Source organism: Bison bison, unplaced genomic scaffold, assembly GCF_000754665.1.
Source record: "Bison bison bison isolate TAMUID 2011002044 unplaced genomic scaffold, Bison_UMD1.0 scf7180017864330, whole genome shotgun sequence".
Taxonomy (NCBI): Eukaryota; Metazoa; Chordata; class Mammalia; order Artiodactyla; family Bovidae; genus Bison; species Bison bison.
The window spans coordinates 7,050,900-7,068,356 of record NW_011494902.1 but is presented as its reverse complement, the minus strand read 5'-3'; the positions used below and the strand labels follow the sequence as shown (position 1 = coordinate 7,068,356).

Below are 17,457 nucleotides of genomic sequence, written 5' to 3'. Positions count from 1 at the left end.
ACATTGGCAGGCAAATTCTTATCTACTGAGCCACCAGGGAAGTCCTAAAGCCAAAGATTTTGAATACATAATTTTGGTCTTTTTTTCATATATAGTCTGTCCTAGAACTTATAAGTTGTGGGAAGAGCTAAAATAAAATAACAATAATTTAGTAGGTAAATGAATAACCCATATTCCATCTTGCTACTAAAGTTTTGATTTAGGGAGTATCTCTCACCTGTCTAATGGTGGAGGAGATAAAGAAAGTTTTCCAGTTAGGCTTCTTCAGTGCAGTAGATCACCTCCTAATTTCACTCCAACTCCCCAGGGTGAGTCTGCTCCTCATTCTTCGATATCCACAGTATCCAGTACACACCTCTAGTCACATGTAAACCAAACATTTAATTATACTTTACTTAGTTAATTGAAATAAAATTTTAAGAACTGAAAACTGACTCAGTTATAGGAATAAGAATATTTGGAACAAGGTAGGAATGTAAGTCTCCTTTTTCAATTGTAACCTAAATAAATATCAAAATGTAGATTTAAAGGATGAAAAATTATAATTGAGATAAGTGATAAGAGTAAAGGACACACTGGACTTTGAGAGTTAATTTGAAAAAGAATGTATGATATTTCATTAATCATTTTAAAAGCATAGTATTTTTGATATGTGGGATTACATAAAATATAGTCTTGAATTAAATTTCAGCTTAACTTTACTATTTTTCAGTGTGGCTACTGGAAAATTTTGAATTATATTTGTGGCTTGTATTATACATCTATTAGATCATGACTATCCCAGTCATACCTGCATCCATCCAGCATACTTTTAGCCCTCAGCATTCACCCCCCACCCCATTTCTGATTACTGCTTTATAAATGAGAAATGGAGTTATTTGCTTTCACTGGCATCCCCTAGGATTCCCACTTTTTCCTTACCAAGTATGTCCAATTTTAGAATGTTCTTCATCAAACAAACGTCTGTATCCATTGTTTATGGCATCTTTGGCAGCCATGATCTTTCCATTTACAATTTAGTGTTGTGTCCCAGGTTTAGCAAATCAGTTTCTTTTTTTTTTTCCCAAGTCATTTTCTGAAAACTGATCATGAAGGGAAAATTGAATGAGAGGATTCAAGTGCCTCTGTTTGGATTTTTATTAGATACAAGATATTATCTAACCTCAGCATTCTCAGAACATCACTGAGCCTCAGATTCATCTACACCCTGGAAATAATCATACTTGCTTCATAGGTTAGATATGAGAATGAAAGGATATATAAACTAGGAAAGCATTAAGCACAGTAAATATTCTGGGATTATTTTTGTTTATTATTTTTTGAAATTAGTAGAAGTTTTATCCAAGTTAAACAATCATCCAGAAAAATGAATGCATCATAAAGGCACAGTTGGTGAACTGGCACAGAGTGTACCTGTTGTCACTACTCAGGAGAAGAGGGCGATAACCAGCATCCCAGAAGTTCTCTTCTTCATGCTCATGCTTCATGAGCCTGCTCACGCTCATCATCATGCCTCATGATGGCCCACCAGCTTTGTTTGGCCTGTTTTCAGACATGATATCCGTATAGTTGTGTTGTATGTGTCTTTTGTGTTTTGCTGTTCATTCCACCTTATATTTCTGAGATATGACAGTGTTATTGTGTGTAACAATAGTTTGTGTTTTGTTGTTGCTGCTGCTGTTGTGTAGTTTCCATTCTATACCACGATCAATTTGTTCTTCTCTTGATTGATATATAAATTGTTTTCAGCAGGAAGATAGTATGAATGATGTTGCTATAAACATTTTGGTACATGGTTTCTGGTACTCATAAGTGTTTATTTTTGTTAGGTCTGTGACCTGGAGTATTAATAGCCAAGTCACAGGGTGTGGATATGTTTAGCCTTAGTTGGTACTGCCAATGCTTTTCAAAGGCGCTTGTACCAAATTTATCTTCACAAAAGCTATTTATGGAAACTCCAGCTACTCCATATCTTAGATAGCACTTGGTATCTCCTTATAATTTTAATTTGCCTGTCTCTAATCACTAAATAAATCAAGCTCTTTTTAATTCCAACTGCTTTTTCAGAATTGACCTTCTGATGTGTTAGATTTTCTTGGCCTGGAACCACTCTTCATGGTAAACAACTGACTAGTTGATGTTCTTGATAGGTTTTCTTAGAGCATACAGGTTTCTATTCTAAAAATTGGTGTGTCATGTGGACATTTTCCTCATATAATAACACAGTTAAAAATCCACACCTTTCCTAAATGTAGATTTTAAAATATTTCCTTCATCTCTTATACCCTAATAAGAACTTTGCAAAGGTGTAATTTATTAATTACAGGTGTAATGGATATTTTTTAATTAATTAAAGGTGTAATGGATATTTTATTGGTGTAAATGGACATTTTATCAACAAATAAAATGAATTCCAACTGTGATATTCAGATATGTGTTGAATCAAAAACCATTGCCACTTCTGCTCACCCTCATCACAGAGAAGGGCAGATACAAATTCAACTACATGAAGGTGATAGATATGTACAGAGGGGAGTCTATGAGAAGAGATGGAATTAGGTTTTTTGGTTCATGTTCAGGCTTGATATTTTCTACTCTTGTACTGACTTTTTATTTCCTTTCTACATTTTGATTAGATCAAACATATGCCTACAAAGAACATTTGAGTTTTATGATGTTACTTTATATCATAAAATTATTTGAAGACCAGGTAACATGTTTGATATTTTGTAACTCTGTTATACTCTGGAAAAAAAAAAAAATCTCTGTTTCTGGCACTTCACTAAAATCCCAGGGAGTCCCCCATAAACCAACTGGAAATTGAGACCAAAACAATGCAAGAGCATTACTATGTCTGGGACGTTGGATTTGTCTATTTGCTGCTTTTTTGCAGTAGAGAAAGCTCAGCATCTAGTCCTCCCAGTATTCTTTAGCAGGACTTGTAATGGTGTAGATGACTGTTCAGCAGATTAATTCCCTTGCCATTCCTGCTGTGGGAAGAGTCAACTTCCTTGCTTTGTTGATGTTGAGCTTGGAAAGTTAGTAGATGTGACATAAGCAGTGTCCTTAATTATGCTTATGTGGTTTGGATTGACTTTTGGATTCCTTGCATTCTTCAAGAGAAGAAAATTGCCAGGTGGCCATTGATCCAAAGAATATGAAAATTTTGTGTAGCACATCAGAACCCAACCTAAATCCTAGAGTCCAGAGCCTAGAGTCTGACCTACCCAAAATGTGCTGAAACTGACTGGCAAACTCACAAAAGAGAAATAAGGTCTTGAGATTTTAAGACACTTAGTTTTGGTGTGGTTTGGTAGGCAGTGTTATTAAGGAAGGAGTTGACTGAGACAAGTTTCTGAGTTTGTTGTTTAAGACTATTGATGTTAAAGTCCTCCAGTATAAATCCTTCACTTACTAATTTAGTCCAAAAATATACATGTATTTTTGAATAGTTGTAGTGTGCCAGGCCCTATGTTATGTTCTAGGGAAAGATAAAGAAAATCTATCTGGGGAAAATTGATAAGGTAATTATAATACAGTGTGATCTGTATCTGATAGGGATACCCATCTATTATAGGCTGATTTAGAAGGAGGACCAGAACTGGTTTTGACAATTCAAGGAAGTTTTGTCAGAGATGAAGTGCGAGTAGGAATCATTCACATTATTGTAGGTAGAGGTAATAACATGTTCAAAAACTTAGAAACTAGAAGATATGTTCATCTGGTGGCCTAAAAAGAATGTTGTATGAAAGGGCCTGGATGGAGTACAAAGGAAAAAAAATAAATCTGGAAGGGTTAAGTAGTTTGAGAGGTAGCAGGTAGAATATGTATCTGAGGCTTCTGGTAGCCATCTTGCACACTAAATGTAAAGAGTGAAAAAGCTCAGATGACATCATTGGTTTTTAAGATTCAATTATGCATGAAACCAAGGCTGGGTTTCTGGGTAACACCTACATATATGAGACAGAAAAAAAATCAATGGTTCATTAATTTAACAGCTGTTTTCTGAGTACTGTGAGTGTGATGACAAATGAAAATAATATAGTTGCCTCAGAGAGGTCACTATTAGTTAGAAATATGGAAATAATAAGAGGCAATTCTAATACGTAATGTTCAGTGTAATCGTATGGAAATATACAGGGCAAAGTGGGGAGAGGACCAGAAAGACTATAGAGGAAGCCACACCTAAGCTGAGTACCTAGAGGAATGAGAATGATGTCAAGTCAAGGAAAAGAATAATATTGTTCCAGATAGAGTGAGTGGAATGTTTCAGATTTTCAAGAAAAAGGGAAAAGATTATAAGTCTATATAGAGGGGAGATATCTTTTAAAAGACAAACTGAGATGGTAAATGGGACCAGTTTATAAGTCATGTTACGGAGTTTGGATTTTAATTAAGAACAAAGAGAAACCACTGAGGGGTTTTAAGGAGTATTGATAAACACCCATGGGATAGAACAGGCAGAACTTGGTTACTGACCGCATGACTGGGTTGAAGAAGAGGAAAACATGGAGGATGCTCAGCTAGCTGACTTGGGAACATCACTGAAGTGTGATGCCGTTGGGAGCAAAGATCTGGCATGGATCTAGAGGACTGGTGATGGAAATGTAAAGGTAATGTTAAATTAGAGGGGGTGGACAAATAGCTGGTAGGGGCAAAGTAAGAGAATCAGTGTAGTGCTTATTCACCAATTGAAGGAGAAGATCTAATTTTAAAAGAGAGTTCTTTTTCATCATTGCCACTGTGACAAAGAATATGAGAATACTGAGGAAGCCATATTGAGATTGGGATGTTAAGGCTTTGTAACTCTGTGGTAACCTTGTGTTAACTTTGTGTAACTTTGTAGTAACTTTGTGGAAGTAGTTTTAGTAAATTGGTGTGTAGAGACCAGATTATAAGAGGTTTGGGAGTGAGTGAGTGAAGAAATGAAGAGACAGTGGAAGAAATAATAAGATGGCAGCTTGAAGAGGTAACTGTGTTGAGAGACAAGAGTATTAGGAATAGGAACTCAGGCCAGTTTGTGTGCTAAAAAGAAAGATCCAGGGGAAAGGAAGAGATTTAAGGTGTAAGGTGAGTAGGGTGGGGTTGGGGAACACACAGATAATGTTCCAAAGGAAATAGAAGGCTTAAGTTCAGCCTCAAGGCTGAAAACTTATCACTGACAAGGAACACAGACACTTCCAACTCAGGATGGAAGAACAGGGAAGGGCAGGCTCATGAACATAAGAAATTTTAAGGTGATGGAGAGCAAGACTTAAGGAACTGGTGTTTATTGACTGTTATTCCAAAAGGTAGAAGAGGATGTTGTTGGCTAGCTGCATTTGAGAAGAATGGAAAATATTGTAACTATCCTTTCTGAGGTGATTGCTAAGGAGATGGTTCTTAGCTGAAAACCATAGACTCCGCTCTGTTAGTTTTGGTACAAGTAGAACTTATTAGCTAGTTTACAAGGATTATCAGTAGGTCTAATGAGCCAGGACAATGCTCAGGACATGATGATCACTAGTAAAAAGTTACTGCTGTAAGCATGCTGTGCCTACATCTTGTTAATGAAAATATCATAGCTTGTACCTATCAAGCTCAAGATTAGACGTTAGATGTCTCTGAAGAGCCGAATGCTTGAAACCACTAGGAACCACCAGGTGCCCAAGGATGGACTCATTGAGCACCTAGTCCTCCTCATTCTGCTCTCTTCTATAGGAGAGACTGCTGTTTGTACCCAAATATATATTCTGTTCTTCCACTGTCAAGAAATGTTTAGTTCATCACATAGCCACCTGCTCAGAGTAAAAACTACATTTCTCAATCTCTCTTGAAACTGAATGTGGCCCTGTAACTAAGTTTTAGCTAATGGGAGACACTCAGAAGTATTGTATAGCAGACAGAGAAGATGAATCACTCCCTAGGGTTGGTTAAGTAATTGGCTGAAAGGAACCTGTCTCCTATGGGCTTCTTGGAGTAGGACCATCCTGCCAGTCCAGGATTGTAGATTTTTCATTCTTCTGTAGGACAAAAGCAATCTTCTGTCTCATTTTCCAAATGAAAGAGAAAATCATGCTATGCCTGATATGTAGCCCAGATTCCTTTCCTAGATCCAGGGATCCATGGAGGGTGATGGAAAGAATTCAGGTTCTCTCTCTGGCAGCCAGGACTCATAAGGTGGCACTAGTGGTAAAGAATCCACCTGCCAATACAGAGACACAAGTTTGATCCCTGGGTTGGGAAGATCCCCTGGAGGAGGAAATGGCAACACACTCCAGTATTCTTGCTTGAGAAATCCCATGGACAGAGGAGCTGGTGGGCTTCTGGTCCATGGGGTTGCAAAGAGGTGGACTTGACTGAGTGACCAAGCAGCAGCAGCAGAGAGCTGGTGTTAGAAGTCATGATGCAAAAAATTCTACATTAGACATAATGAAAGGACTGTCCCTTAAAAGGGGGAGGTGTTCAAAAGATGTTAGGCAACTGCTAGTGAAACAGGTGTTTATAGCAGGGGTTAAGTTTGGGAGGAGAGAAAAGAAGGAAAAAATAATGAGTGGCAGAGGGGCACAAAAGAACATGACTTCACCAAGATCTGATTTCATGGCTTTAAAAAAATAAAAACAACTTTGACACCTGGAGTGGGAAACAGAAACTAATCTGAACCTCGGGAAAGTGCTGTGAAATTGCCAGATGGTAGAACTCAAAATTCTAGATATAGAAACAAACAGAGATGGAAGAGAGTGAGAGACAGAAAGGCTTTCCCTCCCTGGTGCTTCCCCCAGGGTCTGCTCAGAGGACGGGTGTAGGCAGTAGCGTTGAGGATTGAGTTCTGGTACAAACAGGCAGAAGATCTGAAGTTAGAAGTCCATGAGACCCTAACTCTGCCTAACATGCTCACTGTAGAAACTTGGGTGAGTTACTTGCCTCTTCTAATTTATTTCCTCATCAGTAAAATGGAAAGAATGATAATATTAGTACCAGCAAACTAGTACCACAGATAGAGGGTGCTTGGTGCCTCGTACCATGCTTGGCACCCTAGCCCCCGGAGTCAAGGTGAACACTTTTTAGTAAAGCTGGAGTGCTCCGCTTAAACTCTTCTCCTCACATCTCCTTGCCCATGCCATCGGTTTTAAGCAAATAAAAATATCTAGTTCTATCTTGGGCTGAAAACCACCCAGCATAATTCAAGCTGTTCTCTGAAATACTGTTTGAACCAAGAAAAAAAAAAAGTCCTGACTCACAATTAGAGAATGGAATCCTCAGGAAAAACCAACATTAGCATCTAAACAAGAAAATGAGCTTATTGACATTGAAAAATGTTATTACGTTTTCAATTTCATTAAAGTTCCCAACAGACAACACATTTGTTTCTGTGCTATGGATCTGATAGCAAAAATGGGCAAAAACATCAGTCTACAAGCTCTGGGACTCTAGTCTGTGACAGCACTGATGAAATATATGTTTCCTGAAGAGACACGCAATTCTTACTATCTGTGACCATTGAAATATTAAGGAAATTACTTATAAAACAGATAAAAATCCATTATGGGAGCAGAGCCTAGAAACTGCAAAGGAGGATGGGAAAGAATAATTTCTAGTCTTCCTGGGAAATTGAAAAAAAAAAGGAGTTTTTTCTCTTGTTATTATCCTGGTGAAATTAAATTTCATTGTGTAATTCTCATCTTCATAATTACCAGGTTGCTTTGAGAATTAGATATAAAAAGCCACCTCATATAAAGGTAGCAGGTGGTTTTCCTAAATATTATATTTTTAAAATGATAAAAGAGGAGTAACATTGCGAACAATCACTTTAATCACCGTGCTTGTTCCACGTCAGCCCACCCACCTTTCTCATCATGCTTACTGGCAGGATTGAGGCAGAATACCTACAGGGACATCTACCCAGTCCCTAAAACCATCTGGGTCGGTACAGAAATAGGATCCCAAAGAATATGGAGTTGGATTTCTAGAAGAAATTGGAGGCTGGGAGGTGTGGTAGGCTAAGTAATTGCCCTCAAAGATGTCCACATTTTACTAACCTGGAACCTGTAAATATGCTACCTTATGTGACAAAAGGCCCTTCGCAGATGTGGGTTAGGTTATGAACCTTAGAGAGAATATCCACCTGGGCCCAGTCTAATCGCACGAGTCCATGACAGCAGAGGACCTTTCCCAGCTGTAGCTCATCAGAGAGATTGCGGTGTTGCTGGAAGAGAACCAGAGAGATAACAATGTGAGAAGGACTCAACTTACTCTTGTCGGCTTCGTCGATGGGAAAGGTCATGAGCAAAGGAATGTGGGCAGCCTCTAGATACTGGAGAAGTGAGGAGGTGGGTTCTGTCCTAGGGCCTCCAGAGCCAAAGGTGCTCCTGCCCAAACCTTGACTTAAGCCAAGTAGGACCTTGTTAGACCCAGGAAACTGTAAGACACTACATTTGTGTGTGCTTTTATGATACTCAGTTTGTGGTATGTGTTGTAGCAGCATAGAAAACAAATACAGGGAGGGAACCTATTTATTAGCTTGGCATATTCCCTCTAATTCTTACTTTGTTTGATCTATGATTTTGCTTTTCCTGTGTCTCTGCTGTATGTGCCTGGGTGAACAGAAGACCTGGGACTGGCCTCTTGTCCTCAGCTCATTAGACTGAGGCCTGACAATGTGCCTGCATCTTAGTAGCTTTTATTTGGGATCTAGACTCTGTTTCAGTGAAAGCAGCGCTGGTTGGTGTACAGCTTCAGTTGAAATGAGTCATAAGGTGCAACCAGTCTTGAAGATTCCCACTGCGGTCTCATTGTCACCATAGAAGGCCCATTTCAACATCAGGCATGACCAGGACCTAGTCCTACTCATCAAATAATCCTTTCTTCCTCCCTCCTTCCCTGTTTCCCTTCTTCTCTTCCTTCCTTGGGATGACGCCCTTTACTCAAACATCTTAACAAGTGCTACTTATAAAATATAAATATAAAATAAAATATAAAATGTTTCAAAACTTTCACTCATCACTATCAGCAGCAGCACCATTGTCCTCTTTTTCATAGTTGACATGCACACATGAAGAAAATATGAAAAGCCTAAAATAAAAATTCTATTTATATCCCTATCATCTGTCATATTTCCAAAATATGAGTGCTTTAACCAACTTCTGCTTTTTATTTATATAATTTAAAAAATTGGGGATAAATGTGAATTTACAGAAAAATTGTAAAGGTAGTACAGAGAGTGCTCATGGACCCTTCACTGAGCTTCCCCTAATGTTAATATCTTACATAATCATGGGTGCATGTGTGTGTGTTAAGTTGCTTCAATTGTGTCTGACTATTTGTGACCCTATGGACTGTAGCCCACCAGTCCATGGGATTGTGGCAAGAAATGGCAATCTCTGTCCATGGGATTCTCCAGGCATGAAATACTGGAGTGGGTTGCTATTCCCTTTGCCAGGTGATCTTCCCAACCCAGGGATTGAACCTGTGTCTCTTATGTCTCCTGCGTTGGCTTCTTTGCCACTAGCATCACCTGGGAAGCTTCATGATCATGGGTACATTCATTTAAAATTTTTAAGCTTTTAATTCTTCTGGTTATTTCTTTCATATTTCTAAATATTTGATAAATATTAATGAAATTTATCAAATTTAGAGAGTGAGAAAGGGACAAGAAAGAGAGGGTGATAAGAGGTGAGGTCAGTATGATGGGCAGGTATCAGACCATAACATAGGAATTTTAAGAAGGGTAAAGAGTTTGGATTTTGTTTTAAGCATGATGAGAAGTCTTTGGAAGGCTTGGGCATGGTATGGATGCACAGGAACATGGTCTGATGCACAATTCTAAGAGTTTATTTCAACTGTGTGGAGAATGGATGGTAGGGGTGGGAAGGGCATCAGACTACCTGGGAAATTATTGCTCTAGTTGAAGTGAAAAATCATGATAATTAGACCTAATTGGGATATATTTTAACATAGAGCTCATAGAACTTGCAGATGAACTGGAAGCCAGATGTAAATGAAAGACTACAGAGAAGTCATATAAGCCGGACAGTGGGTGGTGCTCTTTGCTGAGATGGGAAAACTCAAGCCCCCTTAGATGAAAATGTTGAGATAAACAATGTAGCATGATAGTGATGCCAAGAGGCACCTAAGTGCTGCTGGTAAGCAGGCAGTAAAATATGCAGGAGGTGGTAAGATATTCCAGAAGGCGTCATACCTGAGATGCATATTTATAAATGACTCATAAATAGTTTGCATGTAAAGCAGTGAGACTGAATGAGATCATCTAAGGAAAGAGTGGGAAGGTGAAGACGAGAAGTGATTTAAGAAGGAGTCTTGGAGTGAAATTTAGATGTCAAGCTGAGAACAAACCAGCCACAGATTCTGAGAAGTGGCCAATAAGAAGGGAGGGAAAACAGGGACACACAAGGAAACCCAAAGAAAGTGTTTCAAGAAAAAGGGTATAGGTGAACAGTGTCCAAAACTGCTGATATCAAGTGAGGACAGGGGCTGTTGGCCCGGCCATGAGGAAGTCATTCTCAAGTGTGTTCTCAGAGAAGTGAGATATTGAAGTTGTCATGGAGTGGATGAAAGAAGGGATGGAAGGAAATGGAGACAGAAACTTACAGAACAACTTTAGGAAGTTTAGCTAGGAAGGAGAGTTAAGAAATAATGTACTGGTTCTCCACCGGTCAAGGCTGGAGTCCTCCGTGTGGAGCATTCACCCTCCCGGGGCACGGCTGGCCGCTTTCCTGAAAGCAGATATTTCCATCTAAATTCACCTGTGTCAGCGTGTTATGATGCCGTCTCGTACCAACCTGGCTACTGGAATTCCCAGTAGCAAAGTGAAAGACTCTCTAGTACGGATGATGGCTACATTGACCTTCAGGGAGAAACTCACTGCTAAAGCCAGCAGACTGTGGGAATCTTCCTTCTTTCCTGATGTCATGAGATCCAATTTATTAAAGTTTAAGAAAAGCCCTCCTAAGATCCCATATAAGGCCATTGCGCTCGCTACAGTGCTGTTTTTGATTGGCGCCTTTCTCATTATCATAGGCTCCCTCCTGCTGGCAGGCTATATCAGCAAAGGTGGGGGCAGACCGGGCCATTCCTGTCCTGATCATTGGCATCCTAGTGTTCCTGCCAGGATTTTACCACCTGCGCATCACCTACTATGCATCCAAAGGCTACCAGGGATACTCCTATGATGACATTCCAGACTTTGATGACTAGCACCCACCCCAGCACTGAAGAAAAGAGTCACAGATGGAACTGAGCCCAGCTTTAAGACATTGAGCAGAAAGTATGACTAAGGGCTAAGGAGTTCTGCAGTTTGCAGATGTTTAACAAAACAGTGGCCAGATTTTATGGGTCCATCCTGAAAGATGTTAACTAAGCTCACAAGTAACTGTCATTTGGGCATTCTCTTATTTTTCATTTTCTGGCCCTGGCAAAAAGCTCCTGACAAAGTTTTTCTGAATGAATATGCATCATGGGAGAGTAGCAATTAATTGTATGGGAAAGTGGGAGGTTATTCTGTAGTGGAAAGTGTTCTGCCACCACCCTTTTTAGAGTTGAGCATTCTTTTAAATAGTCCTCATGGTCAGAATGTTCTTATGGCAAATGGAAGAATGCGATATGTCAGATTTCTTATTACTAAGTAATTTATTTTGAAAATAAGTGTCTTCTCCCCATACTCTTTAACTTTGTGTTCCAGTGGAAGACCTTGGCACAATCAAATATCAGTGTGGTGCATCTATAATCTTTTTTACTTGCTTTCTTATTAACAACAACTAGGAATTTTTTAAACCTCAAAGCAAATTTTCAAAATGTAAACACTCTTCTCTGTACACCAATCCTTGTCCAGCTCTGATCTGGCCTACTGATAGGTTGGCCAGCATATAATTTGGATCATTCTGTCCTGTGTAGATCAAAATGTTCTTATATCATACCTTTATGGACTAGACTTTTGGCTGCTTCCTAAGGAAAAAATGTAGACGAATGGTTATTATTTAGAGTTTATAATCCCGTTGTTGACACCTTGTATTAATGTCATTCTGCTGAAGATTTTAAGAATTGGCCTGGATCTCTAGAGGACTGGACTGCCTTAGCTTGATCTGCCTCCTAGCTTGCAAAAGTGACTTGTATTCAAAAGAAATTAAAATGTCAAAATCTAAAAAAAAAAAGAAATAATGTACTTATTGGAGAGGTGATATCAGAACATATTTGTATCTTTGGGGGAATAATTCAGCAGAGAGGGAGAAAATGCTGATGTAGAGTAGAGAGGATAAAACTCAAGTAGCTGTTACACCTAATATGACAAGAGGAGATGAGACACAGAGAAAAAGTGTGAGTAAGGAATGATCTTAGACACAGGTAAGGTAAGGGTCTTTTTCATTGTCATGGAGGAAGAGTACAACGTATGGGTACATATGCATAAAAATGAAGTGGCACAAAAAGTAGCTACTCTCTGATTATATTCATTTATCATAAAAGTATTGATCAAGGCCATTAGTTGAGAGAAAGTGGTGGTAGAATATAGATAATTTAAGGAGAAATAAGTTATGAGGGAGTCATTTTGGAGAGTGTGACAGCAAACAAAGTAGAGAAATGCAGTAGGATTTCCCAAGAATTTCCCAACAAGAAGTTAACCAAGCCAATATTATTTGAAAGTTGTTTTTTCTTTTTATTTCCTCCAGCTTACTGGGTGCAAGACATGAAATGGCACTCAACTGAGAATCACTCCTAAGACTGAGAGTTAGGTAGGCAAGTACAGTAGAAGAAATGAGGACAGAGAATAAACAGTTATTCTAGGGGAAAGATAATGGATTTTGGAAGCTGAGGCTGCTTAAGAATAGTGGGAATACAGGTGTGGTGGACAGTAGGAAATGGACTAGAGTCGTGGTTTTGAAATGTTGGTACAGAGTGTTGAGGATACTAAAGAGAGTAATATGGAAGGATGTCGTCAGAGAATGAGACACTGGATGTTGTGATTTTAGAGGAGGAGCAGTTCTCAGGGGAATCATACATCAGAAGAATGGAGAATGAGAGAGAAAAAAAATTAATCCCAGTATGAGAAAGCTGACCAGATAGCACTTAACATTGTCTTCTCTCACTGAAGTCTTAATGGGCTTTAAGTAATTCTAAAAATGAAAAAGAACAATTTATCAAATTTGTATAATTATGAGTTTGTAAATAGTGCTTATGAAAAATTTGGTAGCATGATTGAACAAGTAGAGAAGGAAATATAGACTTCTAACCTGTGGATACAATGTTTTAATTGTCAAAATAAAAAACTTAACTTTTATTAACACTCCATCAATTGGAAAATCATGCCACATGATTTTTTTCAATCTCTTTCTATTTTGTTTTCATTGTATTCTGAGAGAATTCCTTAAACTTTATTTTTGCTTTTTCTAATGACTTTTTTAAAAAAAGATCAGCAACCATAACTTGACTTTTCAAGGACTGCATTCTGTTCTTTGTTTTCTTTTTATACTGGTCTTTTCTCCTTTCAAATCCCTTTGAATTTGCTAGTTTTAAACTTTTGAAAGTTGTCTCTTATTCTCTAAATTATATATATTTATTCTTATGCAAATATTTGCTCATCTCAGAACTTTTAGTTTGTACTACTAGTTTTCCTCAAATGTCTTCTGAACCTTGGTCTCCTAAACATTGCTTGTATTAATAACATTATTGTTGTTGTTGTCCATCGCTAAGTCATATCCAACTCTTTGTGACCTCATGGGCTGCAGCACAGAGGCTCCTTTGTCCTTCACTGTATATCTTGGAGTTTGCTCTAATTCATGTCAATTGAGTTTGTGATGTTATCTAACCATCTCGTCCTCTGCCCCTCCCTTCTCCTTTTGCCTTCACTCTTTCCCAGCATCAGAGTCGGTTTTCTAATGAGTCAGCTCTTTGCATCAGGTGGCCAAAGTATTGGAGCTTCAGCATTGGTCCTTCTAATGAATATTCAGGACTGATTTCCTTTGGGATTAACTGGTTAGATCTCCTTGCTGTCCAAGGGACTCTCAGGAGTCTTCTCCAGCACCACAATTTGAAAGCATTATTTCTTCAGTGCTCAGTCTTCTTTATGGTCCAGCTCTCACATCCATACATGACTACTGGAAGAACCATAGCCTTGACTAGACGGACCTTTGTCAGCAGAGTGGTGTCTCTGCTTCTTTAGTACATTGTCTGTCTAGGTTTGTCATAGCTTTCCTCCCAAGGAGCAGGTGTTTTAATTTCATGCTTTCAGTCACCGTCCACAGTGATTTGGGAGCCCAAGAAAATAAGATCTCTCACTACTTCCACTTTTCCCTGTTCTGTTTGCTTTGAAGTGATGGGACTGGATGCTGTGATCTTCATGTTTTCAATGTTGAGTTTTAAGCCAGCTTTTTCACTCTCCTCTTATACCTTCATCAAGAGTCTCTTTAGTTCCTCTTCACTTTCTGCCATTACAGTGGTATCATCTGCTTATATCTCAGATATAACCTGTATATCTGAGGTTGTTGATACTCCTCCCAGCAAGCTTGATTCTACCTTGTGATTCATCCAGCCTGGCATTTTGCATGATATACTCTGTATATACGTTAAACAAGCAGGGTGAAAATATACAGCCTGATGTACTCCTTTCCCAATTTGGAACCAGTCTGTTCCGTGTCTGGTTCTAACTGTTGCTTCCTGACCTGCATACAGGTTTCTCAGAAGATGGGTAAGGTGGTCTGGCATTCCCATCTCTTTAAGAATTTCCAAAGTTTGTTGTGATCCACACAGTCAAAAGCTTTAATGTAGTCAGTGAAGCAGAAATAGGCTTTTTTTTTTTAATTCCCTTGCTTTCTCTATGATCCAACTAATGTTGACAATTTGATCCCTGGTTCCTCTGCCATTTCTAAACCCACCTTGTACATTTGAAAGGTCTCGGTTCACGTATTGCTGAAGCCTACCTTGAAGGGTTTTAAGCATAACCTTACTAGCATGTGAAATGAGTGTAATTGTAAGGTAGGTTGAACATTCTTTGGCATTGCCCTTCTTTGGGATGGAATGAAAACTGACCTTTTCCAATCCTGTGGCCACTGCTGAGTTTTCAAATTTGCTGGCATATTGAGTGCAACACTTTGACAACGTCATCTTTTCAGATTTTAAATAAATGAGATTGTTAGTATAAATAATAATGTTGGATTATTATTGGAAGCTGATCTGAACTTCACTTGCCATTGATAGTGAACTGTTCTTAACCATTGGGTATGTTTTGAAGAGGCCTCACACTAAATGATGAAATTACCTCAAGCACTGTGTACATGGTGAGATTCTTTCTGGAGTGTACCAGCCAGGAAAATGGCAGATCATATTTCCATACTTGTATTAGTTTGGTCTTGCTTCATGACAAATTACTGAAGATTTAATAATTTAAAATAACACAAACTTATTATCTCATAGTTTTCATGGATCAGAGTCAGGCCTCACATGACTGGGGTCTCTCGGTCTCATAGGCCAAAATCAAGGGATTGCCAGATTGAGGTCTTGTCTAGAGACATTGAGGAAGAATCCACTTTCAAGTTCTTTCAGGTTGTTTGTTTAATTCAATTCCTTGTACTTGTAGATCTGAGGTCTTTTTTTCTTCACAGTGTCAGCTGGGGGCCACTTTCAGCTCTTAAAGTCTGTCTGCATTCTTAATATGTGTATTCATCCAGAAATGGAGAATCTCTTTCACATCAAATGCTTCTCATAGTTTGAAACTCAAAATCATCTGATTAACCATAATTACATCTGCAAAACCTCTTTTATTATATAATGTACCCTAATCATGGACACTACACTAGGAGGCAGAAGTCATGAGGGCAATCTTAGAATTCTATGACACTCCTCCAGAAGAGATTAGAATATAAGACCTTTTCCTGGCTTGTTGGTATTCCCATTAGAAACCATAATTATCCTTAGGCAGATCTTTCAATTTCTGTGAAGAACATCCAGGCTTTATCCCTGCCATTAAGGCTAACTTCAAGACTGGCATTGACCTGCATGCCTGAGGATAAGTCAGGACACTTCAGAAGATAAATGCCTGTCTGTGCACTTCCAAATGCTATGTTTCCTACTTGAGTTTGGAGTCCCTCCAGGGCTCTCCCAGAAACATTGGCCCCTACTTCCACTGAAGGCTTTTTCAGGTCTCCTTTATTTAAAAAAAATAATTTTCTCTTTTCTATAAATGTGTTAGTAACCAAATTTTATCCAAACTGAAACAAGAAGTTATGCACATTTTCCTTAAGGATAGATTGCTATATGTATAAATGCTTAAACTAAGAATAGGAGTTTCTAAGGGTGAAACCCTGCAATAACTTGTCCTTTTGTAAACTGAAGAAAAACAACCATTTCTGTTCCCCTGTATTGAACTGTTACAATGAGCTGTGGCAAAGTTGCAGCCTTAGTGTTCAGAAAAATAAGAGGACTAAGAGCAGGCTAGGAAGGTGGTCTTTCTAGTCAAACTCTGTGGTTTACATTCCTTTAAGTAGCCGTCAGTGACCTAAGTTTAGAGAACAGCCAGAGCACAGGGACCAGAAAGTAAATGATGAGAATCTGCAGGTGAGGACTAGATGAGATCTTTGACTCTTTTACTCAAAGAATGGGTAAATAGGAAGTAAATTTACTGGAAGTAAATAGGTGGATGCCAGCCTGGTTTTTGAGGAATCTCTCTATATCCAAAGAAACAGACCTGACATAAAGATAGCTTTTGTTTAAAACTAATATTATCTCCCCCTGCCTCACATACTTCTCATCCTGCACCTTCGGACTCACAGTGAAATACAGTAGGCTGTAAAAGTCATGCATCCTCTAGGAAGGACATCAACCTGAATTTAAACTTTAGAGATGATCCCCTCAGAAGGCAAATTTGTAAGCATGGAGTGTGATGGGCAAGGAGATTTTCCAAGAGAGCTACCATATTGAATAACCAAACCATTGGCCCTGCAGGCAGAGTGGGGCATCTTTACTGCTCCCATCCAGCAAGAGTTAATGTTTGTTACTGGTTAGTGGCTATGGGGTCATTCCCACTCTCTTTTGCCCTAAGGAACAGGTTTTACTACAGTTATTCTATTCCTTGTCCTCATTGTGTAGAAGATGTGTTATGGGAAGATAACTTTAAAAAAATGCAGAAATCCCTGAGACCATGAGAAGCCACATTTGGTTGTAATACCAGAGAAGTGCACATCACCCACCACAGAAATGGGAAAGTCTAGTCTGTCATTCTATCATATGTTTCAGAGTTCCTGAGGAAACTCTTAAGATAGAATTTGAGCATCCTGCAGCTTCCCTCTAGCAATGTGTTCTTCTTTCTTAGGAAAGTAAAAAAAAAAAAAAGTAATATATTTTGTGACATTTTGTTTTGGTAACCCAAGTATGACCATCAAAATCACTGTGACTTTTCCTTTAAGATATATTCACAGTAGTTCCAAGAAGAGTGAATTATACTTGCACAGCTGTGTGTGCCCTTTCATTTCCAAA

General features: G+C 38.7%; 1 pseudogene; it reads left to right on the top strand.

Moving 5' to 3' along the window:
- The first annotated feature begins 10,649 nt into the window (after positions 1-10,649).
- LOC104998496 lies at positions 10,650-11,193 on the top strand (annotated as a pseudogene).
- The last annotated feature ends 6,264 nt before the right edge of the window (positions 11,194-17,457 follow it).